This window comes from Limulus polyphemus, unplaced genomic scaffold (assembly GCF_000517525.1).
Source record: "Limulus polyphemus unplaced genomic scaffold, Limulus_polyphemus-2.1.2 Scaffold420, whole genome shotgun sequence".
NCBI lineage: Eukaryota > Metazoa > Arthropoda > Merostomata > Xiphosura > Limulidae > Limulus > Limulus polyphemus.
The window spans coordinates 89,653-97,931 of record NW_013666030.1 but is presented as its reverse complement, the minus strand read 5'-3'; positions in this window follow the sequence as shown (position 1 = coordinate 97,931).

The following is an 8,279-nucleotide window of genomic DNA, read 5'->3' as shown; positions in this document are numbered from 1 at the left end:
CATTATTTTATGAATGATGTTGGTATTGTGAGATTCTATGTAATTTTTATTTAATAATGATTTTAGTTTAGGGCCAGATTTTGGAGTGAATTTGAAGTCAACAGGAAGTTTATGTTTAATGGCAAGTTTTCTCCAAGTGTTGATTATTTCTGAACTGATGTCGGGTATAAATGGTAAACTGCAGTGTAATGTTATGATGTTTTTTGGAAAATTGGAAATCAGATACACTGAACATAATAAAAAAACCCTCTTATGTTTACCACCATTGCAACTCAGAAAACCACAGTATATTTATACAAAACACTGTAATTTCAAACAAAGGACCAAACATAAATAAATGCAGAACAAAGGAAGCTGTCTTAATTGAATAAAACAGCCCCACCCTAAACCAATACCTCAGGGTACCAAGATACCAACCTCTGGTGATGTGACCTCTTTTTGTTTCATACTGTGTATATATATATATATATATATATATATATATATATTTACGTGTCTCTGTAAACTACTTGTACCTGAGGATGACATAATCTTGTCAAAACATTGTATATTTATAATAAAGTTTTCTTCATTGCCCAGTTATGTCATCTCCAAATGTTTATTTTCTAAAAAATGGGTACCTCGTCATCAAATATTTCAGGGTCCTAAGACTGTGTAGATTAAACTAATTCAGCTTATTTCTACAAAATTTTGAGAAAGTTTACATCATTAAAGCATGTTTTTGATTAAAAAACTGTATATATTAAAGATAACAAATATAATGATATTTGTTGCTAAGGTGATTTGTAAGACTTTACTTTTCTGCATATGTTAAACCTTTTCAACTTGCATTAAAATTGGTTGATTTGTTATCATAAATTCTAATCCGTTAATTTTATTTTAATGAAATGATGGCATTTTATAGCCTTCTTCTTACCTTGTTTACTAAAACTACTGTGATCTTTTAAACATTTCTCACAAAACATTCAAATTATTTCCAAATAATATAAATTCACTCATTAACTATTTTGTAATTAACTTTAAACATCACGGGTTGTTAGTTAATAGAAACATTATGCATTGTCAAAATGTTAATTTTTTTACACATAGAAAATGAAACATTATGAACATAGTCACTGTTATACACACATAAAATAATTGTATTTATATTGTATGGACTTTTATTGTAAAAAAATCAAAAACAGCAGTAGTAATTTTTTCTTATATCTTTGTTATTTTCACCTCTGACAGGTATTTGGAACATATTTATAGAACTTGGCATTACTACATTGGTTTAAGGCACTTTTAATGCATGTAACTACATGCTTTGAAATTGGAAAAACACTAATATATCTAGAATTTTAAATCACTCCCCAACTACTTTTGTCTATTGAATTGTAAATAGAGACTTTTAGTTTTCTCTAGTTAATATTAAAATTTCTCTCTAAGATGTTTAGAATGATGATAAGTATAGTTGGATGTTTTTTCATTACTATGTTACTAATCTAGAAAAATTCTGGTAATGATTTGTGAGGCTGGCATAAATATTTTTAATTAATGAGTAGTGTAAAACTGTCCTATGCAATCTAGACCTTCTAAAGAAGTGAAAATTGAGCTGTCACTTATATTAAATATAAAGAAAAAGCTGACTGTTTTGACTGTGAAACAAGTAATTATGTTATCTTATGTATTATAATTTTACTCTCTCTTTTTTTTTTTCCAGTATAAAAAAGAAATGTTCAAGTTTTAAATTTCTGTTTCTGTCTCACAGGTGTGAAATGTTTGTTGCTGTTGTCGTTGTACTTTTATGTATAAAAAACTAGTTTAAAAATGTATAACACTACATTTTTGTTAAAATTTATACACATGCCTTTGCTAGGATTACAGGGCCTTTGTGATCTTTGTACATGGTCATAGAGATAATGTAGAAAATATTTAAAAACAGATTATTGCAGCAGTATTCTGTTGATATAGTATTGCTTAATTTCACAAGGTTTAATGGAAAAATGAGTATTTAGCATGCAAATCTTGTTGCTTGTGTTTAATCTTCAGTTATGACAGTTTGAAAATTTCAACTGTATGTCTCTCCAGTCTGTTGTTTTTGTTGTAATTATCCAGATAACAAAACAGATAGTGTTTTAAGTTTGTAAGTTTACTTTGAGAAAATAAAGTGAAGATAAGACTTCTATGCACCATGTATGGATAGCCTTCTGATTATAGATGAATTGATAAAATATTTGTTCATTATTGTCCAGAGGTCAATCAGTTGTTAATCATAATCTCAATAGCTATGTTAAGACAAGTATATTAGATTTCTTTATTTTTATGATATGTCTTTTCAAATTTGTGTTGTTTTTCACTTTGTGTGTGATTTGGGTCTATATTAACATGTACTGTTTTGGATTTTTTTATATTCCTTTATGAGGATTCTGTGAGATGCATCTTTCATGTATTTCATTCTTATTGCTTATGTATACTATGCTCAGTACATTGGCATGAACTGTTTTAGGTTTTAATTCCCCTTATGGTTTCCAAGACACTTTTGGTTTTGATTTTTATGAACTGTACATTGACATAAATTGTTTTTACATTTTTTCTTTCTCTAAGACTCTTGTCTTTTGGTTTTAATTTTGTGTGAAGTCTACATTGATATAAACTGTTTCACTCTTTGTCTTTCCTTTAATTGTCCCTGATACATAACTCATTTTTTCCCCATAGTTTATCAGATGTGTGGTTTAGTATTTATATAGAGGAAAAAAAATTTTTTTAAACAACAACAAAAAAAACTCCAAATTAGTAAGATGGTAGAACAAAAGTTCTTAGACTGTTTGGATCTGTGAATTAATAGATTTTTCATGAAATGTTTTTACATGTTCTTTTATGAGTTTTCGTGACACTATTAATAATTTCTATCAAGAGAATTATTTCTTACTATTATCATTTTGTCAAGTTAATCACAGAAACAGCTTCATATTGGTTAGGCTTTGCTCATTTTTTCAATTTCATTGGGATTATCACTTTTTTATACTACTTTTCAGCTGTCTAACAGTGTTAGATAATTAAACACTTATGTATGCAGTATGTAGTGGTATATATAAATGGAAATATTTAATTCATTGAAAAATTAAACTTAAAACTTTGAAATTTAAAGAATGCATTTTACTTAAGGCTGGTAAAAATGATGATACATAAACAGTAAATTGATATATCTATTTATACTTCTCTCGGAGATGTTTTCTACATTCAGAGAAATGGAATGTCAACTTTACATGTATATTTTTACATTCAAAGATCAATTACCCATTATTTATAGACCCTGATCAAAGTATGCGGAATATTTTTAAGTTTGTTCTGTTAATAACACACTTATTGTTGGTGGAGCAAAGAAATGTAAGTTTTTATATCCAGTTGGCAGTATAAGGAAGTATGTATTATGGCTAGCAAAAAATACTGTTTATATATATTTTGATAACAACGGGGTCACTTTGTAAAGTTTCTTTCTAGGGTTTGTTAAAATCGTGTTTCTTTCTGTTAGATAATTCACACCCTTTAAAAAATAAAACATTCTGGTTTTGTCATTCTTATCTAACTTCTTACATCATTTAAATGTGATCTGTAAAAATTGTAAGATGTTATAACTGTTTATGTTTTTTGTTTTCATTGGTATACTGGGCTTAGATGTTGATAAGAATATTACCATAGGTGAAAGATGTATTATTTAATAATGAGTTGATTGAAAGAGGCTTAATTAAATATATTTATATGGTGATATCTTTCAAGGCAGTTATAAATGTGGGTAAAATAAACCCTAATAATGTTTGATACTTAGAAAAAAAACAGCTAATAATTCATTTCCTCTTGTCTATGTGACAAACTATCTTTAACTAGGAGGATATATGTGTTGTTAATGGTTTTCTGTATCTTCAGTTTGGATTACTTCAGAAGCCAATTGCCATTACACCATTGCTGATTATATTAACAATGTGAAACTAATAACATAAAAAACTTTCCAGATCTTTTTTCTTTATAGAAAAATTGAGACTGGAACCTGTCTTTTCAAAGATAATTCATGTTACTTTTTTGTTCACATGCACAAGCCTTACTCGAGAAGAGTACACAGACTATTTAAAATGAAATTGATGTGTACCTTGATTACATTGTTGAAATAATAAATTTGCATTGGTTGTACTGATTCAGAATCTTTCTTTATATTTAAATCTTTGTTTCTAAAAGAAATCAAAATTTCTGAATTAATTAAAAAATAGTAATAATAAAATTAGAGATAATTGTGATATGGCATGATAATTAACTGCACTAGTTTAACAGCCCATTTTCAGTTTTTATTGTTGAAAGAAGAATTTTTAGCAGCCAAATCATTGTTGATACTTATAGGTAAGATCAGTGATGCTTATCTTTAATAAATACCATTGTGGAAAATATAGGTTTTTATAATCAAAGAGGTATATCACATTTAAAGTGAGTCTAATAGCCAGTATATGTAATTTATGATCTTTAGTCCTTTACTAGACAATCCTACTTACACCCAAAATTTAGTTTAACTGATGTTCAAGAAATGTTTTATGAATAATTCTCAATCTATCAGTTTATGAGTGGGTGGAAATTGATTGTATTGCATTTCTTTCAGTATATTTGGGCCAAGGGTCTCTAAGTTTTAAGGTCATTTTATAGCTTTGTTTTTATGATCTTTGTCTTAGGTATCTTTGAGTCATTCTTTTGTGTTTTACCCCCCCCCCCCCAAAAAAAAAGACAGGTTTGAAGTCCTGAAATATTTAATGGGTGTCGATTGAAGTAAAGTCTAGTAAGATATACACATAATAAAGATCCTTCTGTCATAAAAAGATTTTTGGAATAATTTTGTGGTATTGTCTACATTATAGTGTAATTAATAAAAACAATACATTGTTCAAGTGAAGATGTAAGTTGATTAGACTACAATTTATTGTTAAAACTCCTTTTACTATTGTTTGCACTTTCTAACAGCAAATCTAGACCTCAAACATGTATTTAGTTCACAGTAAACACGGGTGGTATTTAAAATAGGTAACTCATGGGTGCACTAGAGTAAATCTATATTATCAAAGTGGTAAGTAGTTATGTACCATTGGTATAGTGATGTTATTTTCTACATATAATATTTCATTTCATTATTTTTTCATTTTCCTTGGTTATAAAGAACTGGTTGTTTTAGCTGTGTACTTTGAGAAGGTATACTTCACAGAAATATTTAAATAAATTAACTGAGCCTTCATCAGATTTCTCGGTTCCCTTGCATCTTTCAATATACTGTCTTCCTGTAGGAATAAAAAATAATGTGATTTGTCTTATGTAAAGTGCCTCTAAATGATACTGGACATGGTGGACTATAATTATGCTTTGAATACTGGTGAAACATGTTGTGTATTTGTACATATCTGTAGACTAAAATTATCAAAAATGAAATAAAAAAACATTAAACTTTTATCTTCCATTACAGTTTCTGATTACTTGAAATGTGTGTATATTGTTTTAGCCTAAGGTTTTTCACTTAATACATTTTTGTTTTTTAAGGTTCAATAATATAACTAGCTCTAGCATTTACAGGTCTGTAAAATGTTCAATAAATGGAAACTTTCTTCAGAAATGAAAAAAAAAAATATAGGATTTATCACTTGTATACAAGAGAAGCACAATTGGGAACGCTTTCCTATCATTCTTATTTCATGTAAAGAAAGAAAAAAGTTCTTGATGCTCAATAAATTGTCAAAATTTTATATATTTCTGTTCTGGTAATCAAATTCCATAGTAGAGACATGAATTATCATGTCTCTTTGCTATTTTCACACATCTTCAAGTAATGAACAGAGATCAATTTGGTAGTAAATTTAACTTTCCATGCAAGTATTTAAAAAGTGTGGCTGCAAAGCTGATGAATCAAAATTCAGGGCAGGCACTTAAAGTGGAGAAAAATTTAATGGAATGTGTGTGATAGTATTGCAGTGTAGTTAGTGATATTCAAATAAAGTGTTATATTACTACAAGTTCTAAATAGTTTATCTACATTAAGTGTTGAATATAAATCAAAATCTTTCTTCTGCTTATATACATTCACCTTGACTTATTTGAAAAAGTGTATTCACAAGTAATCCAATAACTTATGTTTTCACTAAATCCAAGTGTTATTTCATTCTCCTTTAATACCTTATATTCTGTAATTACGTAACTCAAAATAAAACATTGTGTTCCCTGCATTGAGTAATACTTTTAAGTGTATTTTCTTGAAATGCTTAGTACACACAAGGACTTTTGGGACATGCCTGTGTATTTACAAGCCAGAAATTGTATTTGCCAATCACTTCACTATGTGTATTAGCTAAATTTTGTTATAAAATTTGCATCAAAACTTTCTGAACATAAATTGTTTTAGGAAAATGGTATCACAAGAATTTATTACTATTGTAATACAAAAATGTGTCACTTTAAACTGTACTTCTAATATTAAAATTAAAAGACCCTCTGCTATAATTTCCTTACAAAAGTACCTGTAAATTACTTGTTGAAAGAATAAAAGTTGACCTTCATAAGCTCTTGCTGAGAAGTGTAATTTGTCCTGAAAGTTTGTGTATATTGTTTGTTTTGAATTTCATGCAAAGCTGCACGAGGACTGTCTGTGCTTGCATTCCCTAATTTAGCAGTGGAAGACTAGAGGGAAGGTAGCTAGTCATCACCGCCAACTCTTTTTACCAATGAATAATGGGATTGACCGTAACATTATAATGGCCACACAGCTGAAAGGGCAAGCATACTTGGTGGGATGGGGATTCGAATCTGTGACCCTTTGATTGCGAGTCAAGCACCCTAACCACCAGGCCACTCATGTACATTGTCTCAAGAACTTCGTTGGTTTAATTTCCAAGTGTTTTAAATTACTTTCTTCGGAAAAACCTAAAAGATGTTATTTTGTAAACCAGCAATTCGGGAGATGGTACACACCATGAGAATAGAATCACTTGCATTAAGTTTTATTGTCAAGCAAAAAAAAAAGAAGCTAACTTTTATCAAATGAACAGTTTTTTGTAATCAAAGAAATTTCTTATAAGAAAAACAGGAAGCTTCTACTAGAGTACCACACTTGTAAAAGTTTCTTCAAAAAAGTGGTGATAATATGATATGTAGTATTTTGGTAATACATATTGTGTATTACACTCACAAGTTCAGTATTTACGAAAACAAATGGAAGTATCAGACAGCTGACCAGTTTGTTGTTCACAGTTTTAATTACAATTACCCATTAATCTTAAAATATCAATATAATGTTTATAAGTCATACTTTTATATGTTTTTCTTACTATTTTAGTATCAATCTTCAAGTTTCTCACTTGGTTTTATACAATGTACTACCAGTGTGATCCACGTACTGAGTTTTGTTTCTGCTTGTTAAACACCTGGTGTAAAAAAAAAACTGAGTAATATAGTTAATTTTATTTTTAAAATACAAAGGGGCCCCAGCAATAATTACTGAATTTATTGTAATGTTGGTAGTATAATTTATTTGTGTGTGACTCGCATGTTATCACAGACCTGGAATAATAACTCGCAATACCATACTGTCAGTAATGATCCTTACCCCTAAGTACTTGCATGTTGTCCATATTGACCTCAGCCAAATAATAATGGTTCTTAGTCTATAAAGTCTGTAAATAGGTATTTTTTTTTCCCTTTAGTGACTTTACTCAGCAAAGAGTGAAGAATTAAATGTTTTTTCTTCCCTATACAGTGGCTTTAAATAGTGTGTACTCCATATGGACCCAATTCAAGTACTTAAGGGCTAAAAAAAAAAAAAGAAGAGAAAAAAAAGAAAAAAACAAGGTGAAATCCTTTTTATAAACAGATATGTATAAAAATTTGATTATGAAACTTAACGCCAAAATTAGTATTGTAAGGAGTTCTGGGTTGTTGTTTTTTCTTTCTTTCTATTCGAAGACTCATTTTTTTATCGGGGATCCTGTAATTAACTCTACGACTGAAGGTGAAAGGAGGTTACATTTTCACCCTTGCATGTGTGTGTGTTTAAGCAAGATTTCTTGAAAATGGCTGAATGGATTTGGACGAAAGTTGGTATATATATATTTAGACTATGACTCAATTTACAAGTGATTTGTTTTTGGAGAGTCAGGGTCACAAATAGGTCATGAAAATAAAAAAATCCCCATCTGTTAACATGACTGATTTTTTACACTATTTTTGCTCTATAGCCCAGTCAAAAATTATTGGATTTTTGATTAAACTTGGTGGACATATGT